This window comes from Lepisosteus platostomus, chromosome 19, assembly GCF_059453375.1.
Source record: "Lepisosteus platostomus isolate fLepPlt1 chromosome 19, fLepPlt1.hap1, whole genome shotgun sequence".
NCBI classification, from domain to species: Eukaryota; Metazoa; Chordata; class Actinopteri; order Semionotiformes; family Lepisosteidae; genus Lepisosteus; species Lepisosteus platostomus.
The window spans coordinates 3,582,579-3,609,498 of record NC_142629.1 but is presented as its reverse complement, the minus strand read 5'-3'; the positions used below and the strand labels follow the sequence as shown (position 1 = coordinate 3,609,498).

Here is a 26,920-nt window from a genome sequence, read left to right as displayed (position 1 = left end):
GCTATTTAAAACAATCTTTACCACATGAAAGTGAAAAACAAAACTGAAGTTCCTCGAAACGCCACCAGAGGTCAGTGGCCTTTTACTTCACTGTAACGTGGGAGAAGGCAATGCCTGCAGTGGCTGGATTGTGACGGATTACACATCAACAGCTGTTTTTAAGGCATTAGAAACGCAGCACAGGCACCACATTCAGCTGATAACTTATTCCTCAAAGACTCCTGACAAACTGGTACCGATTAAATGTACTAGTTACAATACAGACTCAATCGAATCTACATTTTTATGCAAGGAAGATGGGCTCAGCCTGCCTGCACAAATCACATTGTTTTCGTGAGAGGGCTGCACATGACTACTGCACAAAACACCCAACGTGCATTATAACAATCAGAGCGTAAGGGTACAAAACCGGCCTGGGGAATTCCTGCAGACAATCCAAACTAATCTGTTCACAAAACAGGAGAGACAGTCTCAAAACAGCGGCACAGCAGGGCAGAGTACCTCGGCAAAGGTAAAACACGAAGCTCTCGTGGCAAAGATAACACAGCAGCCCTTTCATCGTCGGCATTTTCCGGATGTTTGGAGGTGCTGCGGCGATCAAAATCACAGGGCCTGACAACCTGCACATCCAACTTCAATTACGATTACTGACATTTCTTTGTTATAGGTCAAAATGACAGAGCCCGTCAGACTGAGGCCACAGGCAGGTTAAAGGAAGACACCAGTGTGTGAAAGAGCTCTGCCTTAACACAAGCCACCATCCTATCGGGACGCTCAGAGTGAAAGTCAAGCTTATGCCTAACCAGCCTGTCACCGTAAGAAAGTAATTAGTCCGCACACCCTCAGCTAAACTCAGAACGAGGGGAGCAGACAGGCAGAAAATTATAAAGCAAACCCAGGCTTAGAGGTGGAGCTCAGAGGCTGCCAGAGAGGACTGGCTGCTGTTTAGGCGAAGCCCACGCCAGCAGGTGGGGGAGTCACTCACACATCCCCTGGTGGGGTCTGTGCTTCACACATCTGAGCAGGCATGGATTGTGCTAGGGGAGCACCCATCAACATCTCCGACAGTGCAGGGTCTTTAGATCAACACACCTCTTAAAGGCCATTGATCAGAATTGTAGTAAGAATAATTGCTTACACTTATATAGCGCTTTTCTGGACACTCCACTCAAAGCGTTTTACAGGTAATGGGGACTCCCCTCCACCACCGCCAGTGTGCAGCCCCACCTGGATGATGTACACCAGGTTCTGGGTATATTTGACTAATGAGCTTTCGGATATGATTGCCATTAACTTCAGGCATGGCACAGGTCCATCTATAACTCAGAAATGTATTTTTCAAGGCGGGGCGGAAACTGGGATTCCTTTCAAAAAACAGCTCTTGAAGGCACTCACTTTTAGAAATTGTTTTTGTGGAAGGAAGTGCAGCTACAGTAGATTGCTCTCTCGTTGAGCAAAAAGGATGAGTCTCTCTCTGTTATCTGTATTTTTTTTATTAGCTTATTCCCTTGTTCGAGCTTGTCTGCTCTGTTTTAAAAACTGGAAAACAACATTAAAATCACCTCGCATTGTTTTCAGCATTCGTGAGGGACTCAATTAAAAACGTGGACCAATAGGTTACAAAGAAGCATAGGTGGCATTTTAATTTCAGACACATTCTGATGGGTAGCACCCTCCTCTAGCAGCTCAGAAACAGTAAAAACAGACAGTACAAAGAACAGCGAAGGGTAACTGCTTCGCAACATTTGCTTCATGCTGTCCAAATGCATGGTGTGTATGGAAACTGCTCAAGTGAAGGTCAGTTTGAAAGGTGTGGGTTGATAGCAGACAAGTGTCAAGTGTCTCTCTCGTGATAGAGCATTTCAGTATTTGCCCCGTGCAGCTATAGTGGTTTAAACTGTTTGGCTGTGCTCTAATTCTGCACAGCTCTCTATGGAGGAGAGTAGCATAAATTCTCTTTGTATGAGTGTGACTGGCTGGCTGTTGGGAGCTGTCACTCTGAACAGAGCAAAAGATGGAATATCATCATCCACTAGACTTGTTTACACTCTGCTGAGTCACTGTGCTCACAGCTCTCCCAGCTTCAGAACAGCCCTCATAAAAGAACCAGAAACACATTATGTTTCTATATTCCATACTTATGTGTAAGTCTTAGACCTAATTTACACCAGAATTTCAACTCTCCTGCCAACATCAAAATGCAAACCCAGTTCTGAAAGGTATGTTCTGATTGGCAGAAGCAACTGCTCAGTACTGGGATTATCACCAGAGACTAGTGACTGGGTTAACTATTTGACTAACTGGGAACTGAGGTATGAGGATACCACATCTTCGGAATTTACAAATAAAGAGAGAGTAGAAGCGCATTAAACAAGAACTTGACAGTCCTTCAATTAAAGACAAGCTATATGATTAAGACATGTGTGACCTCCTCTGTTGCCTCTCTCAAGCCAAGACAAAGTCTTGAGAACAAAAACAGCAGATGATCCTTGCAGTGTAATGACCAAACCTGGCCAGAAGATGGCAGTCATTACACAGAGCACAACCCAACAATGCCTGGCAGCATTGTTACCTGCTGCCAGAGTAGTAGATAAACAGTTACGATTTATAAGATGACACACACATGCTTGTGACTTCAATGTGTATTTTGTTTTGAGAAAGCCACTTAAGTACGTTGTCCCTTTCTTTCTTTTAGAAACTTAGTCAATACCTGCCAATGTATGTCCTGTATAGCAGTTAAAAGATCCAAGCTTTTGTTCTTTAATATCACCTAAACCAGAGTTTAACATCAACAAAGCTGGTCCATCCTCCAGTCTGCTATACTGTATAAACTGTATAAAAAGGCCCATATGATGAACAAACAGAACATTTCTGTTAAGTGCTTCTGTCAGAAAAAAAACCCAGAAATACCTGTTCTAGCACTATAGTTAAAACCACAATAATCCATGCCAATAATAAATTTCAATCTCATAATTTCATTTAGACCTACATTTTCATTCCATTTTCCCCCAGATTACACAAAAGGATGCATATTTCAGTGAGATTAAGATGCTTTTTAAAATTCACTTTATATATTCTTGAATGGATTTTACATTTAGTTATACACTATACAAGAAACTGGTAAAGATATCTTTTAATGTGCCATTTAAGGCACCTAATAAAGAGAAGCTCTTTGGAGAACAGCAGTATGGATAAATGCTACAGGATGAACCAAAGCATTTCAAAGATTGTGTGCTGTGAACATTAAATGTGTGTGTTGGAGGCAGAGGAAGAGATTCTACTGACAAGCCTGGGGGAGTCTGGACTCTGCAGTTTAAGACCAAAGCTATTATTATGTGCTTTACAGTATATTGAGCATGCACTTTCCTATAAAAATATGCTTGGTCCTTTTCACCTCATATAACACGATCAATAACAGAATCAATTTAGTCTGCGTGAATTCATGATGCATGGAAAGTGTCTTGTAACTCATTAATATGAGAGAGACGGTACTCAGCACTTCCTGGTCAATCCAATCACTAGAGAGACTATTTTCTTGCAAGACTTCAAAAAAGCAGATGCTTCAAATGCGCCTGTTAGTAATGCCTATATTTCACACACATGTTAAATACCTATTATAAACTTACCATGCTATTACCTGTCACTAGTGCTAATGCTACAAAATATATCAAACACCTAGATTGTTTAATAGGTCTGCATCGATAAAATACACACAACTCACGGGTAGCACATAGAATTTATCATTTTAAATGCACTGTACCAACTGTGGCTTTCAACTCAAATTATAATAACTTTAAATAGCTGAAGATTTTTTCCCTGCACCTGCCAACATTTCAATTAAACACAGTTTCACTGTACGCATCATCTGACGCATGGAGTGAGCTACATCACCACGCTACAGAAAGCCATTTTAACTACAGTATGTATTTGGTAACCAGAAAAGAAAAATGTCTCCTCAGTGCCCGTGTTCATGTAATTTACCATATGTATTGATTTTTTTATGTTATTTAAAATGTGTTTTATTCAGGAAGCATAGAAATTAGCCAGATCATTTTCAAACTTTTCTCCCTGACAAAAAAAAAGTCTTCATAGCCATAAATCTTCCAGTAGCACTCTACAGATTGTATCTGCCTGCTGCCCTTTAAACATCCCATTCCAACACACACACACACCCACACACATGCAGACTTGATCTATGACACCAATCTTATTTTGCATTCACACTTCCAAGGTCTCTCTCTAATCCTGCACATTTTTTTAGCCGTTTGAGTTTTTAATATTCATCTAGTCTCTACTAATCTCCTGAAAATCACACCATACCCTTTAGAAAGCAAACTTCTATCCCAATGGAATAAATGTTACATGTACAGTACGTCCTGGAGCTGAGCTCTTCCAGTTTTATTTTGGTTTTGCGTCATGATCATAGCTCCTTCAATACCAGCCACTGCTCTGGTGAGACAAAAACACCACAACCTTCTGAGCAGCTGACAAACTAAACCTTAGTGCTTTTTTATTAACCACATAATAGTAAATGCAATTGCAGTAGTAGCAGCAATAATTTCCCCCAAACTAGTGCTGAACCTTGAACAAAATCAGGCAATTAATCTTAATATTTTGAAAGTAAGCATCCATCTATACAAAGGTGTTGCAGATGAAACCCAGAATAACACATTTCATTTTGAAAGAGAACTTTTCTGGGATTCATTTGAATCATACTCTTAAAATCGTATGATTTCAATATTACCTTTTAGATACTGGAATGCTAGATGACGCAAAACGTGTTCCGTACAGTAAGTGTATCCTTTAATTAAGAGAATACTTTTCTTTAAATGATGAAGGGGGATTTTAGATCGGCAGAGAGAAGCTTTTAAATTCCTTTCTCAGAAGGTTTTGTGGCCAAAGTACCTCAGACTTCAAACTGCTGGAGACCCAACTGCTAAGATGATTCTTTCTCTGGTTTTGCTCCTTGTCCAGTACGTGCCTCTTCCCTGCCTCCCACACGTGTCCACTCGAACAGATGGTGAAAACGCCTTGAGTGTGCGAGACGTCAGTCCTGGACACCGTTCAGTCCCTAGTTTGCAAAGCGCTTTGAAGCTGTGGGTAGAAGCGCCCAGTCATGGACACCGTGCCGCCAATATGACACTCACAATTCCCACATTCCCTCACGCCTGGGACGCTGGGACCCCATGTGTATAGAGCAAATAGGAACGCTAAAAAAAGACCTTCAAGCGAGAACTCGATTGTAATTACATCCCAACTTTTTTTCTTTTTTACAACCCATCATCCCACTGGTGATGGAGAAATCACATACTAAATAATACATTCAATAAACTGCTTAAATTAGGCAGGTAAAAAGCCATCTAAGAGCCCTAAGCAGTAGGCATCTGATGACAGACTAAAAGATTAATGCAGCTTAAGCTATCCAATTTCATAAAACTTCAGATCTCTACAGAATGCGGCAGTAGACCTTTTTTTCTCTTCCTTGCGATGGCCTACTTTGGGATTTGCAGCCGAATGAAATAATATATTGCCCGGAATTAGCAAGCTGCCAGGGACAGGGTTGATAACGTGTGTGTGTGTGTCTCCCACACAACAGTGAAAGCTGCAAAGCACATACAAACAAGGCCGACTTCACTGCCATGCTTTGTCTCAAAGGCAATGAAACACCTAACAGAGTAACATTACAAGTACACAGATGATGGCTTCTGGGGTTGTGTAACTGATACCCAAAGATACAGCGTTAATGAGCACAGAACATCAGGACTAACAGGAGCACATGTGCTGTACTCATTCCTGGCCACGTACATTTACCTATTAACCTGAGTCTGTCTTCCAGCCCATGAACAACAAGGGACTGAAAAATGGTCCTTTGTGGTTTACAGCGATTGCTAGTTTTTCTATTACAATTCCTTACCTTGCTCTGCCATACCTTAATATCAGTATCAATGGTAGTACTAGCACTAGAATAATCATCAATGCTAGCAGTAAGATGAAGAGATTTCTTAAAAGTTTGAGGCAGATTGTTATTTGTAATTAAAGTCAGGCAAGTTCAAAATGACTGTTTGCAGAGCTTTGAGGAGGAAAGTAAGGGGGTCATTTCAAGTTAATGAGGGTACATTAAATTCTTTTTTTTTCTCCTTAACGAAAAGGGAGATACTCTCGGCCACTTCTTTCTGGCTGTTTGAATTCCAGCTCTTTCCCCTGAGTCTAGTATCGCACGCTGTGCTTGCTGAAGGTTGTTTGAGGCAAGACTTCAGTTTGGAGACTGGCAGATGACTGAGCCATGAAACCAGACTTCAAACACATGGCTTTGCAGAGAACTCCTCAGTATCTGCAGATTTGCTTTCTCCCAAACTGAATATCAGTAAGGCCCTGGCTGTTGGATGTTTGAAGAATGTAAACCAGCTCTAGTAAACCTTTAATGCCAAAGGTGACATTGTAAATACATTAAATATATTTCAATAATGTGTTAGCTGGGTTTAGACAAGGATTGTGTTTGCTCTATTCAACACATTCAGAAGACTGCCTTGATCATAGCTGGTGCCACAGCATCAGCTGGGGCAGACAAGCTCGCAACTCGTTTTTCAGGAAACTGACTGATGGGCCGAGACAAACACGTGCTGAGACCAGGAGGATTTTATTATGTTTTGTTTTTAAATTTATATCAATGCACATCTTCTGAACGTGATGCCTAAAACTTTCTTAGATCCATACAGTATGTTGCATACAGTATGTGATGTGATACCGTCCTTTCAGTGTGAGCAAGGATGGAATCTGATATTCACACAATGGCCTACTGTATACCTTTGGATCCAGATCAGTCCATGAAAAGAGCTGCAGTTGCAGTGATGTAAGTAGTTTCCTGCAATAATTATACAGTAACTTCCATTAACTTCTGCAGAAGCCCCAAGTTTCAAATGAACTATAAAGAGAGTTACAATGTTACTATGTTTAAAGTTACTATGTTAAAGCTAGATACTATCTATAGATATATCTAATAATTAACAATAAACAAGCCCTCTTATATTTATTTCAATGCTGTGGACAACTGTTTTTTGCAGCTGCAACCCAGACTATAAAGCATAAAAATATTCCTTTTACAACAAGTATTACTCAAAGACGTTTAAGTAAGCTTCTAGGGAAAACAAACCTACAGACTGCATCAAGTCTGATAAGGGAGTTATCAAAAGTAGCCCTATTCTTTGAGTCTTTAAAGATTCAGAGATGATTACAGAAACCAAAAAGTCAGAGAACTTTTTTTATTATCCTGTATTCATTACTTGTCAAAATTCACTTAACAGTTTTTTAAACTGCATGTTATGGGAAGCACATTGGAATAGTCTTTGACTGTCTTGGATTAATTATTCTCCGAACTAAATTCAGCAGTATTTAAAATAAAATTATAAATATCACTGTAACAAATCACTTACCAGGAGTATCTTTGCTTAGCTTCTGGCTACTAGGTAATAATATCAAGAATTAACAATTTAATGTCTCAGAAATCAACAGATTGTGCTTTTAAAAAATCATTAACAGTTAGAATAGGTCAACCACATGATTAACTTTTACTATTAAAAAGGAATTGGAGTGTTAATAGTATCTTGTGTGTCCATTGTTATGAGTTCATTATGAACATGTTGGTTTTCCAATAGTATCTTATTTGGTTTTATAGCTCACTCATCGATTAACTTGTCTCTTTTAGAATAGCAAAGGACAGATTCTCATCTAATAACAAAAATGTCAACTCGCATTATGAAAGCCATATCTGTAGTTTCATCTCCATCCAGACCAGTCTTATACTTCTGGAATAAGCTCTGGCATGCCAAGTCATTTACTAGTTTTAAGCAGTTTTCTATCAATGAATGGGTGAGAAAAGAATGCATATTCTCTAATGCTTTACTCCCTGGGCATCCATGAACAGGATTGTCAACACATTTTCACAATCAACATAGAAGAGTCCATGGCTTTTCCTAAGGGGGCACCTTGCAAGTGATACTGTAAAAACCAAAGAATAAAAAGTTGCCTTTATCATTTTGTCTAGCTTTGCCGGTGCTAAAAAAAAAAAGCAATTAATACCAATGCACAAGGAATAATATCCGCTACCAGCTTAGAAAAAATCAAATTCTAAAACCCAAATATTATTGAATGCCATTGAGCTGGGTAAATGTGAACAGGGAGACTGGTATTTACCCACTAGCAAAGTAAATAGCTGCCACCTTTCACTGCTGTTGATAGTTGGAAGTGGAATGATAAGATATTTCCTCTGAGTTTTGAACAAAAGCCATGAACTGGGGAAAAAAAGATGTCCGAAAACATTTACTGAATATAAATCTAACGCAAACATTAGACATTAATGCCTTTATATAGAATTGCTGAGACTGCCATCGAGCAAACAAACACTCTTCTCCATGGTCCCTGAGTGTGAATGTTTAAGATGGCAAGGCCACATGGAGAGGAAGGAGAATTCTGCTGAATGGAAAATACTCAATTTCATTTCTCCTGCTCGCTGACGATCTACTGGAGGACACCCAGTGGGATCAAAGGGAAATTATTTATTCAAATTATTGAAAGTGAAAATATTTATTTGCTCACTTTCCCAGACACCTGGAGGTTATAACTAAGGATTCTCCTTGAATACAACCCTAAAAAAGCACAACAGTTGGAAAACAAATATTTGACTTATTATAGAAACATTCTCAAGACATAGAACAAACTGACTTATATAGTAAATATTGTTAAAGGTTCAAACCCAGAGCTGTGGCACAATCTTTACAGATATGTTCAACATTTGTACACCACAAAGCAGATTCATTTTCTTCTGAAAAATATATTTATGCTGCTGGTGCTCTTTGTTTTTCTTGATTTTTCGCTTCAAATAGATAAATACATCATATTTAATCATGACAAAATATTACTTGAAGAACATTGGACTACACTCCCAACTTGTGTTGTTTGTATTCTACAATGCAAATGATTGTATTTGAAAAAAAAAAACACAACTAGGCAAAAATTTTTCCCTGCTCTCCTGCAGATAAAGAAGGAAAGAAAAAATTGTGTATTACTGTAGCACATCTAACGAAATTAAGAAAAGTTTTATATGAGACAATGTGTGCATTATTATTACCGAGAGCTGAAGGTTTCTGTGGGGGGTGGGAAGCTATTAGTTCACCTCCAAGTCTCCACCTGCAGTAGAGAGAGGTGCTTTCAGCAAGGGGAGTCCACAGAGAATTCCCTATTGAAGAGGCCAAACTCTGTCACAGCAAAAAAAAAAAACTAATTTCAAATTACACATAAAATACCCCATCAGGAAGTGTTCCAGCTGCAGACAAAAACATAATCTGTATTTTGACCCAAAGCACCACTTACAGTCCATTATATACGGTAAATGTTCTCGGGGAGAAACCTCAGTCTGCACCTATCCTGCAACGCTGATTTATTAATGACAAACACCTGCTTCTTGCAGACTTTGTACTCCTAAATAAAATAAATGAGCAAAATAAGCTGTATATGTTCGAAAGAAAACCAAAAAAGGCAGCTAACACTTTCTATGAGGCACAGAAAAACCTGCCTTCTTGAAACTGGGATCCCACCAAAGAATGTAATGTGTTTTTAACATAAATCCTCCCAAGCATGCGAGCTCAGATCGTCAATGATTGCAGATGCCAGGCAGCAGCCAAATGACCTTCAAATATGGAAGGAATCAATGCCTTAGTACAACAAACACACCATGCTACAGCATAGCAAGTGCACAAGCCACAGTGCATTAACTACTTCAGACACTATCTTCCCGATCATTGCCACAACTTCTGTGAAGTTCACTGCTCATGACTCCTAAACAGGTCAAAGTAACATTTTTTAAGTAACCCTACGGAATGTTTTTTTCCCCAAGCCCCTCGATAATACTAGTGGGGGAATCAAGCTCTGAATTATCCATTCAACGAGCTCCTTCATTAGCAGGGTGAAAGTGAATGTGAAACAGCTGAGCCCCATAATGAGATGTCAACCTCCGCAGCTCAGTTCGAAAGGGGATTTTAATGCACTCCTCCTGTCCAAAGGAGCTGCAGGATTTTTTCAAAGTGATGACATTGAAGGCAGGGCTTTTTTCTTTCCCTCTTTCTTCCACCTAGTCCCAGGGGAACCAAGAGTTCTGTTGAAAAGAGTCCAAATCCGAGTGGTAACAACATAAAACTAAACGGAAAATGTAAAACAGATTGCTCCAGCCACACAAACAGCTCTTTAAATTATTATTTTCTACAATTTATTATTGTTTAAGAAAGCAAAACTGGAAGGAAAATACAAGAAAGGAATCTGAGCAAACAGAGGGCATGCCCACTGATGGCAGCTGTCAAAGTAGTGGTGAAGACCTTACGTTAAAGGATCACTTCCATGCGCAGAGAAGCCAGAGCTGTTTCCTTCATACTTTGCCTATTTTGCAAAAGAAAAGTTCACTGTCATACACACTTTGACGGCCCATGTGTTGAGTTAAAATAAATGAGACAGACATCGTAGTGCCCTCGAGCTGATATTTCTTTGTACTATTAAAGCCTAACTACTGTAACCTCTTCAATCAGTTGTTTTCCCGGGAGATTAAAAGTGGCAACATTTCACAAAGGTAACATTGGCATGTCATCACCAATCACCATATTTACAGTTCAAATAGTCAACAACAAAATGCTCAAATTAAAACCACAAGATTATTAGCCATAAAATTGACGCAAGATCTGAATTTGTGCTGCCTACAGCCCCGGTGCTTGAGTTAAACTACAACACATGATTCAACCTTATAGCAGCTTATTAGAGGTGCAACAACATCTAAATATCACCCTTTTTTTTTCAAATGGGTAACAATGAAGTCATGCTTCTTGTCTTAAGCCTCAGTCACAGCCTGCATGGTGCTGCTGTGTTTGCCTTTAACAGCACATTTTAATATAATGTACAGACACCTGGCACCAAGGCGATTGACCGGTTCCACAGTGCACACCTGTTGAGCTTCAATGTGCTCACAGTGCGGCTGACGTTCCCTTCCAGTAAACAAAGTGGCTCATGTTGCAGATGCTGGTTTATATGGATCTTTTTCCTAACTGCACCTCTCCCTACAGCTCCACCCCCACAAGCCAAGACATGGCTTAACTAGACCTTATTTACTGTAAAAGTGACTTAAAATAGGCACTGCATCGACATTAGTCCATTTCTTTGATTTCCAGCAGTTTCCCATATTCCACAGTGATGCCTGGGGAACTGATAAAGGAGAAATAATGCCTCACCTACAATACTGATTTTAACAGTGAATCATACTGTTTTTTTAAGAAAACCTTAAACAATTTATCATCTGAATTTCCAGTCATATGTACCCCCTTAGTCCCCAGTGCTCTAACCTCATTTCATGGACGACGAAACACATACAGCCACATGTCCCAAACAGTACCCTGGGGGTGGTGGTGATGGCACAGTTTGTTTAGTTTATGACGAGACAAAGTAATATCCATCCCCCAGTAGACTTTGTTAACAATGGCAGAGAGCATATAATTTCATTCACTACCGTGATTTAAGCTCTGCCTTTTTTACAAAGATCTTTAATCAGTGTCCCTAATCACACAAAGAGCAGGTGCCCCTTTTTCATTATCCATCTGAACAATATCACAGAAAATGGATTGTTACTTCCTTTTAATCTGCATTTATTGGACGTCTCCGAGGCTCAGCCGTTTACTTGACATTCCGTACCCAGCAAATTACTGTGGATAATTAATTCTTGTCCAATGCCACCAAACAACCCCAGAGATGAGCACAAATCCCCCACAAGCCTCCGCTGTCAGAGAAATTAAATTTCAGATACACTCATTTGTTATTGGGTCGCACCCATGTATATTCCTCCAAGATCAATTAAATGGCTAAATTAAAACAATACTGTAAAATTATTTTGTGCGTTTTGTCAAGTATATTATGCTTATTTTGATTCTTTGTGCATATGCGAAGTGTGTGCATAATGTATGTATAGTAATAAAAATGAAACAATACTATAGATGCTCTGTTTGCTGTGTTTGTGGAAGATTAAGGATTTGGCTGCTTCAAAGTAGTTGAGCCCACTGGTAAGTAAAATATTCATCCAAAAGGGTGTGAAACCTTGTCCCACAGAATCATGAAAGCTGTGTGTAACTTGAAAGTAGGTACAGTAGGTTCAAAAGAAGAGCATGTGGCATCATTCAAAGAGTAAGAGACATTTTAATGGCGGTGGGCCAGAACTATCATGGCACAAGAAAATCCTGAGCTGTATCCAGTGACACAAAAACAAGACTTCCTGCAAAATGGCTCGATAACATCAACACATGAGAACAGACCTTTGGAACAACATTCAACAGGCAGACAGGGAATACGGAAAGGCAACAGTGGTGGTAGGAGCGATAATCTGGTCCAAATCCCACCAACATGCATCATTCTTTGAGTCAATAAAATCTCCTCTGTGGGTCTCAAAACATTTTTTCCTTTTGTTCCATCAAGGTGACATGAGAAAGAGTGATGTTCAAACTCACAGCAGGCCCTGATCTTGAGAGAGTAACCCTCTGTTGTTTGTGCAATTATTTAGGACAACATTGTCCCCATGCGGATCCTAAAAGCAATATAAGCAGGACACAAAATACTGTATGAGCACATAAAATTGAGACGCATCTAAATCTGGTAAGAAATCTGGCCGAGAGTGCAGTGAATTGGGTAGCCTCATTAATTCCTTTGAGATGAGGCAAGTGACTGCTGCCATGATGTCCACCTGCCGCTGAGTTTGAGTTTAAAGCATCCATCAGTCGAAAATGGAGCGTTTTAAGTTCTGTTAGCACTGCAGCAAAAGGACAGCCACCTGACCTGGGGGTCTAGATTTCTGTGTCTGACATACAGTACAGTACAGCACAGCATGCGGAAACTTGCTTTCTAGATCTCTTTTTCTTCCTCTGTGGTAAGCAAATGCAGTCATTTACTTGCCACTGGGATGTTGAAGCGATGCAACTGCCATAAAAAAAAATGTACAACTGAAAAAAAAAATCTGATGGTGATTAAGTCATGGATAATCTTAACACCCTGCGAGCAAAGCACAAAGTGCAAATACAGCTAGAGGAAGAAGAAATACAGTGCCCGAAATTAGCACCAGCATGGCCAAAGGTGAATTCAGCAATAAGCCTTTCCCACTCTATAACCAAGAAAGTGAGTCCTCTTTTATAAGAGTTCTGCAGCGTTGATGATAAAAAACAAGATCTTTAAAAACTATGACCCCTTACCACTTTGGCCCATGTTGTCTGACCCCAAATTTCGAGTCTTAAAGAAGCTGTCTTCTGCCAAAAGAGGATTACAAACTAGTGCTCTTCAAAAAATGGAAAAAGCAACGAAAGGCAGTGCAGCCTACAGAAAGGGCTTTTGACATCATCTGTCATGAATCAGTTGCTTTAATTTATATATAATGAATTCGTGCATTATTCTAATTAAAATACAAAGGTTCAGGAGCTTTAATTACTCTTGGGCCTTGCAAAACTAATAACTTTAAATTACTTGGCAATTTCAGTGAACTTTCTTTAACAGTGGAATTTAGCTGAAATCAAAGGTTCAACTCGAGGAGGCCAGAATGTTACGACACTGCATGAAACCAGAGAAGCCTCAGGCTGTGACCTTTACTACAGTAGACAGCTTTTAGATTTCTAGGTGTTAAAATGGTGCAACGGACAAGGAATCGGGACAGGACTAGTAGTAAAATCAAAACTGAGCAATTTAGAAAAAGACAAAGTCTCTACCCCCAGGGGTAGGTAGAAGATTAACAGAACTTTGAATTATAAATATTAAATTTTATAATACTAATCTACTGTAATCTACTGTAATATGTACAACATACAATGCTGTTTGCATCAGGTCAAGGGGTCAGTCCGAGCCCCTTTAACTGTCTTAACAACTGCATTCAATTACTTAATAAAAATCCCCAATGTACATTCTGTACAACACCAGCAGTGTTATTGACAGGGCCCTTGCCCGAGCCAAAAACACCCCTCGGACCATCAACTCAATCAGGAACTCCTGCCTTAACAACTGCATTCCTTTGGTGCTTCCCTACCACACCAACACACTTCCTATCCCCAGGACTATTAACCACAACTCTTCCATCCTACAGGATGATCCCTCCATTGGGGCCCTCTTTTCTGATCGCCCCATCATCTCATATCACTGACCATCTAATCTGCGCAACCTTCTTGTTCACAGCTCCCTCGACCGCCCTCAGCAACCATCCACACCAGGCACTTTCCCCTGCAACAGAGCTCGCTGTATCACCTGCAAGTACACATCTAACACCACTCTCATTCAAGGCCCCTCAGGACAATACCGGATCACCCAGATGGCATCTTGTACCTCCAGCAACCTTATTTACTGTATTTCTTGTAGTAAATGCCCAGCCATCTACATTGGAGAAACAGGAAGGAGACTCAGAGACCGCTTCAGAGAACATGAGAAGCTGTGAAGATTAAAGATCTCTCCAAGCCCATTGTTTCTCATTTCACCTCTGACGGCCACGACCACTCTAATCTCTCCGTCTTTGTTGTCAAAGACAGTTTTCCAAACTCATACATCAGAAAGACTACAGAAACCAAAATTATCCTGCAGCTAGGATCACACCTTCCCCCTTCTCTTAACGACAGACTACTTTTCTTCTAAATTTTCTCCATTCATTGGAGGTTTCATTTCACACCTCTCTACACCTATTCTGACTTCACAGCTCTTGATTGGCCTCTCTTTCTGTCCCCTGCTCCCGCCTCTCGCTCCTCCTCTCTCCCAGCCTTTGTTCTCCCGCTACATTACCTTTGCCTACTGCCTTGTCTTTCTCACACCTGAAGAAGAACCGAAATGTTGTTTTCTTTCTTAAACCTATTACTTGTTCTGTAAATTTAGTTCATTTTATTTATTTTTTCTCTGACATACAGTACTGGTGATAAATGCACACGTCCCTTCAGGAAATACACGTCACATAGCTGTCATGGATCAGCAGAGTCCTTCACAGTTGGCCTCCAACTGGTTCATTTTTCTTGGGTCCTGACTGCTGAGGCAAGGTACTAGTATGCACTTTGTTCTTCAAAGCAATGTACAGTCATAAGGTGTTGGCCATGTGGATCCAAGTGGATGACAATTTCAAACTTGGCCAAGAAAAGGTAGCATCTGTAAATTGCACACAGTGGTCATTTCATATTCTGAACTTGGATATTATAGTAGGGCATCTCCCTGAAGATAAATTGAAGGCTTACATTGCTCTTGAGACAGAGTACATTTATATCCAAGAAATAGGTTTAAAATGTGACAGCTCTGTATTAGAGGGTGAAGATGACTTCCTAAACAATGCCATTATTCAGAAAATGAAAGATCTTGATTATTATAAGAATTACAGAACAATTGAATGTTATAATTTGTCATGTTTATCTCTTCTGTAGATAACTAGGGAATGTACTGAGACTATTTTGTCAAGCAAATGGATTTCCCTGACAAAAACTTCCTTCAGGAGTGTTTTTATCTCTAGAAACGCCAGCTCATTTTTATGCAAAACAGACCAGGCTGAGAGACATGTATTCCTTCCAAACCTGTGAGACAGATTTTAATTCATTTACATCTGCACTGCCATATTTTAGAGACTGAGTTTGGAAGGTCACTGTTGAATTACTGAAGTTTCTAACCCATCCATAATAGTGATGACCCTCAATAAAACCACTTGCTTCAGTGTCATCATTCATCTTTCACTTCCATTACAGAATAATTTAGTCCTGATGAAATATTATATTAACTAGATAAAAACAGTCATTTTCCTCCACACAAATAGAGGGGCTGATTACAAATTAGCACTACAAGGAGTACTCTTACAGTACAGTATATAGCACTGAATTTCAAAATAAATATGATAAGCAAAACCACAACACAGTTCAGCCTTTAATGGTTATTACATAGTGGTGTAATGTTTCTCTCTGGACTAAATTAAAACCATTTAACCAGACCTTTCAGGGAGACAGGGAGCTCCAAAACTCTTGAACACTGAAGTGTTTTGAGTGTTGTGGTTTGGACCCAAACAGCAAACAAGAGTGAGATTCCCTCAAATTGAAAGTGCTGTCTGAATTTTAGCACAGAGTTACATAACAGAACATTCCAGAATGCTTATATACTGTCATACTTATTTCATTTTCATTAAGGTCTGTGCACCTCTGAGAAATCTCTTGAGAATAAATTACACTCATTTTCAATCTTGGTTTTTGATGTTCTAAAAAACTGCTCTGCGTCCAGTCTTATTTACTGTTACAAAGGTCCAAAGTTCAGTTGTGTCTCTGTAAGAGTAATAGAAAGTACTTTCTATGAAGAGCTAGGAGAGTTTGCACTGCACTTTGTTCAAAGATTGTGCACAGCAAAGATTTGCAAGTGAGAGCATTTCTGTAGACAATGTGAACTCTTTAGTTTAGTTTCAATGTCTATATACAGTACATTCACTTAACTTTAAGATCTTATCTATACTTTATTTTACTTTCAGACTCCCCACTGCCCATTCTTTGGGAGTCACTGCTTATCCCCAGACACGTTGCTATATAAGTGTAGGAATATCATGTATAACAACCTGGCTACAGAAAAGACAAGCTCCTGTAAAACCTCAGTCAATACCCAAAAGGTTGAGATGAAAGTTATATGCTTTTCAACAGAGCAGCTGCTTAGAGACATCTAGTTTTACACTACATAGCTTTTTTTTGGCAGCCATTTCACAGTAAATCCTTACTGCGGGTGTGCAAAGAGAAAACATTTTTGCAGTGCAACATTCAAACCTACTGTAAGTGAAAAGAGAAAAGAAGGGCTACAGCAAAGTCAGCCCTCGATAAATCAAGACAAAAAGTGATTACTCGCAGTTCCAGCAATGGTGCTGTACATCTTTGTATGTTTGCAGTTACATGTACCAAGGAAGAGCCTTACAGGGAGTTTCACAGAAGTCATTAGTAGTACAGTATATCTTTATGCTATGAAATACTTGCCAGTGTGTCACTTCAATTTACCTATTGATTTTACTTGGGGTTTTTTTTAGCAGTCAAGAAAACTAATAAGTTCTTGAACTAATGCACCACAGGAAAGCCTTTTTCATCTGAACGTGTAACTTTTGAAAGGTTCAATATAAATTAAAGTCTCTGTCAGCCACTTCTATCATTGAAACAGCCCAAACAGAAACATAGATTAAGACAGCTAGTTCAGTGCGCAGATGAAAGCCTGTGGTAATGTGATGGTAAAATTGGGAGCTACAGATAGCACAGGAATAAATAGAAGAATAGCACAGGACTAATAGCATAGCACAGGACAAAAATAGCAGAAATAATTCAGAGTGGCTTCAAGAACTGCATGTCAGGGCAGCAAGCACAGGTTGTAGTGCCAGTGATCTGAAAACAATATTATATCCAGCACCAGTACAGTATGTAATACAATCCTATGTAAAACATTTCACTTTGTAAGAATAACAATATGGGTAATAAAACCCAGGGTCAGATATTCAACATCAGGCGTCTTTGTTTTCACAACACAAATACATTTTCATTCCATATTCAAAGAGGCATTGACAAAGTCAACCCAGTCGATTTCCTCAGAATCAACATTGAAACACCAACCAGGGGACACGAGTGGATCAGGATCACCGTCTGATTTTCTCACTGGATATATGACTGAGCATCCCTCCGAGAAGCTGAAACCCCCTTCCCAAAATTTGAATGCTGGCACTTTGCACATTGGATTGGACTTTTTGAAGTTCTAATCCGTGTTGGGAAGTTAGGTTTGGGCGAAGTGGTGGCACTGTGGCTAAAGATCTGTGCCTGTGGTTGGAAGGTTTGCCGGTTCAAATCCCGCGGCCGGCAGAGGAATCCTACTCCGTTGGGCCCCTGAGCAAGGCCCTTAACCCCAGCTGCTCCAGGGGCGCCGTATAAATGGCTGACCCTGCGCTCTGACCCCCAGCTTCTCTCTCCCCGTCTGTGCGTCTGTGTGTCTAATTGAGAGCAAACTGGGGTATGCAAAAAGACAAATTCCTAATGCAGGAACTTGTATATGGCTAATAAATAATGTGTGATCTTAGGTTTAGATGTTTAATAAAGGAGTGCCAAACAGACTCTTGTCCCAACAGGTGTGCTGTCACATAGCAGTGGGTCACGGCTGTTGACAGCCATTACACATCCTGCTGAAGTATACAGTTCTGCCCTTGCTACACTCTCCAGAGCCACACAGCATCATTGTCCACATAGTAAAGAATTCTAGCCTGAGAACTGAACATTTTGCAGTCGCAATCCAGTCAGATAGATATACATAACTACACTCCAGAGCCACAGTTAGTTCATCTTACTCTGCAGTTTGGTGATGACAGGTACTTCTCATATTTTAAAAACCTGTACTCCATGTGCAAGGTGGTTAATTAAAACATTTTAAATAACTCCCTTATAGATTAGGCTACGAAAGAGAAGTGAGCTCATTCTTTTGAATCACAATAATCAGACTACGAAAAATCATTACCGATGATTTTAAAATAAGGTGCACTTTGTATCTTCAAGGTAGAATACTATCTTCCAACTATCAGGGACACGTACTTTTAAATGGATGAACGCAGAAACATAATTAAATGTGCCGATAAGCATCGTTCTTCTTTTCTGCAGGATTCAATCTGAATGTCCTTATTAAAGAGCTCTTTCCAACCATTAGTAGAGAATACCTCAGACAAGTGGGTACAAGAAGCACATTATGGACATGAGACAAAGTGCTATGACTGCTTATTTTTATAATGTACGTTTTACGGCAGGAAATTACTCTATGTGCTCTGAGTTAATTACGCAGCTTTAAGATGTGTCATTACTAAATTAGTCTTTCTTTCACATCAGGACAGTTCAATTTCCATTATATTGCTTGAAAGATGGAACACACTTTGGAGACTACAGTAAAAATAATCATTCAGAAGACTGCCTTCTGCTTCTCTCATTTTGAAATGGGTTTATTTCCATAAGATTTCAGCTAGAAGTACCTTTCGCATTCAGAAATATTTACTGTGTACAAAGCATCATCCAAATTCATATTTTGAGACTGCAATTGTTAAATTTATCAGGTGCTACATGTCTCTCATTCATAAATCACACTTCACAACACTTCGCCGCACAAACACTCTCAGATGACCAGTTTTATGTTTCACTACACAGTGTTGTCAGCTGAGTTAAGAAATGCCTCACAGGTTGTCAAATGCTGTGAAAAAGATTCACTACACAGGGAAGGAGTGCACACATTCATATCAATAACTAAACAAAACAACAAAAACTTAACTCAGTCCAATAGCATTTCGTATGCAAACGATTTTCATGGTAACGAGCAACTATAAAGAGATACAGCATTAGAGTAGAATTTAAAATATTCTTTTGATCTTTATTCTAAATACAGTAGCTCAGTGTTTTGCCTAATTGTAATAGAACCCCTGCATGAACTTTAATTTCACAGTCTCATATGACATCCTGATGAATATTCCAAAAATTCTGTCAGTATGAAACAACCTTGCACTTAGTGCTGTCTAGAAACCATGAATTACCCACAATTAAACAGACATGTCGTTATCATAAACATCACCATTAATATCATCAATATGAAAAAGAAAAACAGAAAAGGAACCCGTAATAGTAATAAAGCTAATGCAGACTGTTTGCAAGGAATCTTAAGAAAAACTGTTTCCTTCACTTCACTGCCTCTGCAAATCATTCTGCAGAATACAAATTCTTTCACAATATGACAGGGAGGAGTTGTGGCCCTGGGCCGCACGGCACAGCTGGAGTGCTAGCGGAATATAATACTTGGCAACTGTCTCTCAAGTGAATCATGCGGTTCAAGAAAATGCCCATTTATCAAGAAACATGTGAAATCAGGGAGATGAGAGTATCAATCACAGTAGACAGCCTCCACATGTTTACCGCTTGTCACACTCAATGCTGCAGAGACAATGGACAGAACCTTCAGCCCAGCAGGGAAAACCATTCCAATAGTTTTTTCGAGCCTTAGTCCGTCATATCGGGGACAAACCCTGCATCACACTTCTCACAGACAGCAAATGTTATTTCTAATCTGAGGGCAGAGGTCTGGAGCCCCTGCTTTGAGCTACACGCAACACGCATTCAGCAATGCTGAATACTTCTGGAATTGCCCCAAAGATCAAATATTTATGTAATCTTTTAGCTGAATAAAGGAAACCTTTTCAAAGATGAAGACAAACATGACAACTCCCCCCCCCACATTAGACAATTGTTCAATTTCTATCTTATTCTTCGACTCTTTGCAGAACTGTGTCCCCCTTGGAGGCTGCAGAGAAAAGGGGTCTCTAGATCACAGTTTATGGAAAAAATAAAATCTACAAAATTAAATATGCACACTGCTTTTATTTGCATTTAAAGAATAAAGAGACAAGTCAAATTCTCCATTGTGGTAATTAAATTAAATTCAACAGATGGCAAAGAGTTGGTAGGAAGATAAAAGCAGGGGTTGTGTGGACACTCAGAGTTGTGTACTGTGCTTGTTCTCTGCCATTCTGGGCTAGGACCAGGACGATGAACGTTCCGATAATGGGAGGAAGGATGGAAAATTGTTCAAAAACACAAATACAGTGTTTACATTTAAGAATCGGAATATGTGTTCCTTTCACATCTCCAGTTGACTGTGTTGTTCTTCCAGGAGTACTTCTTTACTCAAAGTATTTATATAAATATTATTAATAACTGATTAGGAAAAAGAAGCTTTCAGCTCTCCAGAGCAGTTCATGTGACGGCTTATCAATCATTCTGATACAAGCATTTGTTTCTTATCCGGAAGATATGCATGTCTACCCACAGTACACAAACCAGTGTTTCTGGTTTTGCAGACATTAGTGTAATTAGTTTCAGTCCTAACAGGAAACTATATGCAATGTTGAATATGGAAAATCAAAAGGAAGTATCCACTGTGGTGGACAACCCATTAAAACAAACCACTTTTAATCATTTTTCCGCACCCTGACATCATTGAACTCAGGAAAGGAGCAGTGAATGTTACTCAAACAGAGTGTTTAGTCATTACAATCCAGCAACAACCTTATACTGTAAGTTGCACATCACTTTACAGGCAATAGGATCCTTTACATGAAGGAGGGAACCCATCTTATCAGCTACCAAACTGCAGCGGAGAACTGGGCATCTTGCAACTGCTGTTCTGCACTGGTAGTTCCCGCTACACAGCAGATAGTGTGGGCAGCTGAATTCAGCATTGAAAGTGAGAATGAAGTTCAGTAAAGGAAGGACACTGGGATCAGGAACCTTACTTTTAGTGAAAGAGCTGATGGGTCTTGACCTTTCGTGTCCACAGGGACATAACATGTAATTTGCATGTTACAATTGTAAAATGCAGAGTGCAGTACCTGATGATTTCCATGGATCACCACGTTGTGAAGAATGTAGAACCATGTTTTTGTACAGTTGTCACGCTGAAGCCCTTAAATCCCAGCTACTGTGCTGCATGTGTCAATTTTTTAAATCCACAGGTGGTGCTCTCTATTAAATAAACTAATGCAAAATGCATTACTTATTGATTCGAAGGGTGTAAAAACAGGCAGTTTATATTGATATTTAAAAGAAAGGTGATTATTTAGAACATTCATGAATTCCCTATCCTTTTAAGATTTTGTCTTGGCACTGCTCTCAGGACATGACATGCCTTAAAAGCTTCTCCTCACATCATTAAATAAGAGGACGAGCACTTTCCCTTGAAAGAAAATAAAACCATCTGGATCAATATACAGTTTAAAGAGCAGAGACTTTAATATTTAATCCGCCATTGCATACATCATTAAAATAAATGCTTTCACATTGTTAAATACAAATACTTATACTTCTGACACGAGGAACTGTGTCCAGAGTGGATGGCCAAAAAACCCTGTCTAAACAGAATACACCAATTCTTAACATTAATTAAAATAAAAAATAATGAAGACACAGTTTTACCTTATTCCCCATGTTTCCCTTTTTGATTCCAGTTTTTATTTACTCTATTGTGAAATCTATTACAATTTCCTGGTTTCTCCTCAGGAATGCTTAGTTAATGTTGAATTACTAAGAGGCTTTTTGCATATTGTTCTTCATGCTTCCCTAGCAATTAGCAGTTAAAAAAACATTTCAACAGCACCAGTGAGATTGTCTGTGAAATAATTGGTAACAATGAATCTTGAAGAAAGAAATTCAATTCATTGAGTGAACATCTTGTGTGTGCGCAGTTCACATTATGTTTGACAAGTGAGCGTTAGCATTGTACTTCCAAGCACAATAAGGTATTAAAAAAGGTACAGTACATTAAAATTACAGAACAAACTTTAACTCAACTCCCACTGTTAACACAGACAGGCACTGCCATTCTTTAAAGGAGACAGCATGTCTGCTTGACACTGCGCACATTTTTAGACAAAGTCCTTACTTAAAAAGATAAGGATATAAACAAAAATAAAAAAAGCCGTTCACAGAACATGCAAGTGAAAGAGATGAAGTCAGTCGTTTTGACTTTTCTCACCATTTCAGTGCAGATCAATACTTTGCAGTCCCCCTAGAGAATTTTTACTTCAATAAAGACTACAGCTCAGCCTCCATCGTCTGTCTCACAAAAAAAAACACAGGCATTAAGGACTGCCTGAAGCACCACAACCCCACAATCTGACATTTACTCCAACACTTTGTTATGGATAGAGCCACATCTCTCTCTGGGGATGAATGTGGGAAGCAGAAGAGAGGTGCATGTCTGTGTTTGGGGGTGGTGGGGAGGGGGTTGTCTATAAAAGCATATCAAAAGCCACTAAATCTACAGCTCATTACATCTCAACCTGACTAAAACAGCCTTGCAGAAGATTTAATGGTTGTATAACAGGCTATTTGCATGATCTTTATAGCAGGAAACCAATAAAGCAAAACTAAGGGGAATGGATAGTCAAAATGATTAATGCAAAACCTAAACTACAAAAGACTATTCTCCATCTTAAGCTTGGTAGACAACCTGAAGCAAAGTGAACCATGAACCCTTTCTGTTCTGAAATGAGGTTAAATGTGCCTGGTCTTGAAAACAAGGGATAAGGTAAGGGTCCCTGTGGGCCGCAAGTGAACTTGTGACAACTGGGCCTAGGATGCCAGAGCTATAACTTATGTTATCTCGTCTGCTGGTTTAGAAAAGGGAGGCCACTAGGGATCTGAATTTCTCAATACACTGGTTGTGTGAGGCTTGCATGTGCTTCTGAACTTCCACAGACCTGGTGCACATTGAAGTTGAGCGCATGAGAAAATAAATAAAAATAAAACCTTTAGTCTTATTACCTTAAATCCTCACAATTCTAAGTTTTATATAGCACATACACTCCCTTGAGGTTTATTTCCCCATCTGTCAAGTTTTGCGCAGTGTACCTTGCGAGAAATTACAGAAATACATCCGCAAATAATTATGCTCAAAGGTGCTGTGGCAAATCTGTGGCTTCTCAAGTCGTATTGGGGTCCGAACGTGCAAGCCATTCAACATTTCTCAGTTCGCCAGCCGTGCAAACTACGCGTCACAAACTCAGAGGAGTAATTAAAAATACAACACGCTATGGTTACTGAAACAAAGAAGCTGTACTTGGGTGGGGGGGTCTTATTCACACTGTCAGATCAATGACAAAGCTTGTTTTCAAATAAATATCCTCACACATGTATTCCCCACCACCTGTGAGTTTCATTTAGAGATCACAGGCAACTGCTTGCCAGGGTATCCAATGCATTGAAAGGTCATGCTTTTATGTAGCAGTGCTGACAGCCTCTAACAAGCTAGTGTAGAGGAGGCTGTCTGGGCGGCAGCTACCATGTCATTCTTTCTACTTGACCTCCCCTATTGATCCCACTTTTGTTTCTATTAATCTGCAGCCTGTTTTTGTTTTTAAACTTAATGTATTCAGTGCTCTTGCACAAGCCACTGTCAGGAAACAGTTCTGAATTTCTTCCTAAAAACGTAAGTCATAAAAACAGATTTGATCTTTTTTTTTTAAGATACACGCACTGTAGCTTGAATTTCAAATCCTTCTCAAACCTGATGTGTGATTTCTTTACTGTTTCCCTCCCGTGTCTCAGGTGTGGGATCAGGACCGCAGGTTTAGCTAAGCCCCACCATAAGGAGATACTCAGCATAAAATGACATCAAAATCCCAATCTGTCACTTCACGGGTTGGGGAAGGAACACAAAGGTGTTCAGCTGAAATTAAAAGATATCAGAACAATTTGAATAATAAGGAAGGAGCATGATATAGCATTGTAATCAATCTGACAAATAACACATGGTACCTGTGCTTGACCATCTGTGTGGACTCTGTCAGAGCAAGATGATGACTCATTGGGCAGCTTTGCAAGGCGGGAGGTTTATCCACAGACAAAGAGTTTGCTTCTGTTTCCAGTGTAAATTCTGACCTTCGAAGGTTGAATTGATTCCACCTCTGTTAAACTTTAATGAAACACAGTACATATATCTCTCAGATGCATTTTGTATACTTATTTTTTAATGTAAACTAAAAATTTCACTCTGTTTCCACGTGATCAGAGGTGTGGCCAACCTTTTGTGAAGATCGGTGTGGCCTTTCCTTACTTTCATCACGATATATTGTAGGAATTACAAAATTGAGACCTTTTTGTATCTGATTTAAGTATTTTCAATACCAAAGCTTACATGTAGAGGCTGCCAGGAGTGACAGTTAAATGAAATGTGTTTTCATGCTATCAACAATATTAATGTAATTAGGGTCATGGTTTTACAGTGACGCAGAAGCACCTGAGTGTTAAACTGAGGCTCATCAGTCAATGTCAAAAGCTCATAAACAAAGCAGTCACAATATTCCCTCCTTTCATTATAGTTTTCTTTTTTTCCCATTCAATTAAATCTACATATTTTACCATCTAATTACATTATTGGAAAGCTGGAGCAGCTGTGCATTTGGGGCATGCCTCTCTAACTTTGAGATGGATGAACTGTCCAAGCTTGATACAGGTTGTAGGCAAGCAAACGTATTAGGCAGGCTGTGGGCAATGGTGATGGTTCTTGACCAGAAACTGAGGCTTCAGGGACCCACGATCATCAGGTAATGTGAACTGTAATTCCCTGAAAAGGCTGCAAAAAAAGCTCAGACTGCATTGCCTGTTCTGCTCGGGGTTACAAAACAAGCGTTTATAGACACCTACTGTATAAGTTTGCCTTCACATTGCATGGATATGGCAGATCAACAGTACACAAATGTAGTATACAGTACAATAACTGACAATTTATTTAAAGCAAAGATATCTCCTTAAGGGATGGGACTACAAACCTGCTTGCAACATTTATTAGCATTCTTCAAATATACATCAATGCTTGTGGAAGGCAAAAGATTTGTATTTGGTGAAAAGCTTTCTGCAAAGAGAAACTGCTGAACTTGGCCTAGGTCAGAATTAACTGTGCTTCTTTAAAAAGACAGGGGGAACTGCCCCCATCCAGTGAGGAAAGGTTTACAGATTAAATATGCTTAACTTATTTCTGAAAAACTAATAGTCATTATCCTACTATCCTATTGTTTTAAAATGACATGGCAGAAACTCAAAGAGTTACATCGACACAGTTGTGGAGATATTCCAATTGCCTTTTTTGTAACCCTCTTGAGTATTTTAGTTACTTTGATAATAACCCAAAGTGAAAGAAGAGGGTTTAAAAAATGCTTATTTAAGTCCAAATAACATACTATAATGGAACAACTACTGGGAGCTGGCTGTACTTCGGAGTTCAAATGAATGTTCCTATCTTGTTTAATGTGAACATTTTAAGAACTTTAATTACCCACACCAAATTATTTTCCCATTACATGAAACTTTTATGTTCCTTTATTTTTTCTGTAATGCAATAATATTTACTTCATGCTTAGATTTAAAATCTTTGCTCTGGATCTGAGATAACTCACTGATGTTGGGTTGGAATAAAATAGGCAACACTTATCAACAATCATGAAAGTGGCCTAGGGTATTATTGACCAAATTTCTAGTTTCAAAGCATTTATTTGAAGAATGTAGTTATTGAAGAGAGGACACACTATAATTATGAAGTGTTCAGCTATTCAGAGAACTAAAGGATGCTAGTACAGTAAGTCAGAAACTCTTTCTTTTTTAAACGTGAATTTCAGGAAACTATAGCAAAAAACAAAACAAAAGCAAACTTGCTAACACCTTTCTTTGAAATCAGCAGGTTAAATATGAGCTTCTTCCAACTGACCGTAGGATATTTTTCTGAACTTTGTAAGATTCTTTCCCTTGCAAGATTTTCTTTTCTTTCCGCCCTTTACTCACGGTAGAGTTCAACTGTTTATTCCAGAGAGTTTGTAATGATCTTTAATCAGGAAGTTGGTCTTTAACCTACAAACGTGCTGATGGTCACCTGTATTGCATTTCAGGATGTGAAAACGTTTTCAGGTACTTAGGAACATACACAGCAGGGAATACCCAGGGGAATGTCCTCCTTTAGAACAGCCCCAAAATAACTTTAGTCATTAAATGCAAATTTGTTTCCAGTACAAACTCGGAAATGAAAACTGAATTTCATATGCTGTTTGAGCCTAAATAACAAGGGAGTAGTTTTGATTGCAATTATATATAACAAAACAAGATAATACTCATGTATTATTCTACACAAATAGCACTAGCAAACTGAACATGCTGCAAACAAAGATTATGATAATCTCTAAGACTTAAATTCATTTGCCTTTAATTGATTTATTTATCCTACCAGCACTGATATCTGTCTTCAAACTGGCTATCTTATGGAAACGGCATTAATGTTTTCTCAGTTGCAACCAAGGCATGAAAAACCTACAATACTGCCAAGCTGGGAAGCTGCA

General features: G+C 39.1%; 1 protein-coding gene across 27 annotated transcripts in view; it reads right to left on the bottom strand.

Moving 5' to 3' along the window:
- Window positions 1–26,920, bottom strand: part of rbfox1 (RNA binding fox-1 homolog 1) — a 644,752-nt gene that overhangs the window by 324,949 nt on the left and 292,883 nt on the right. The gene's annotated exons all lie outside the window — the stretch shown is intronic.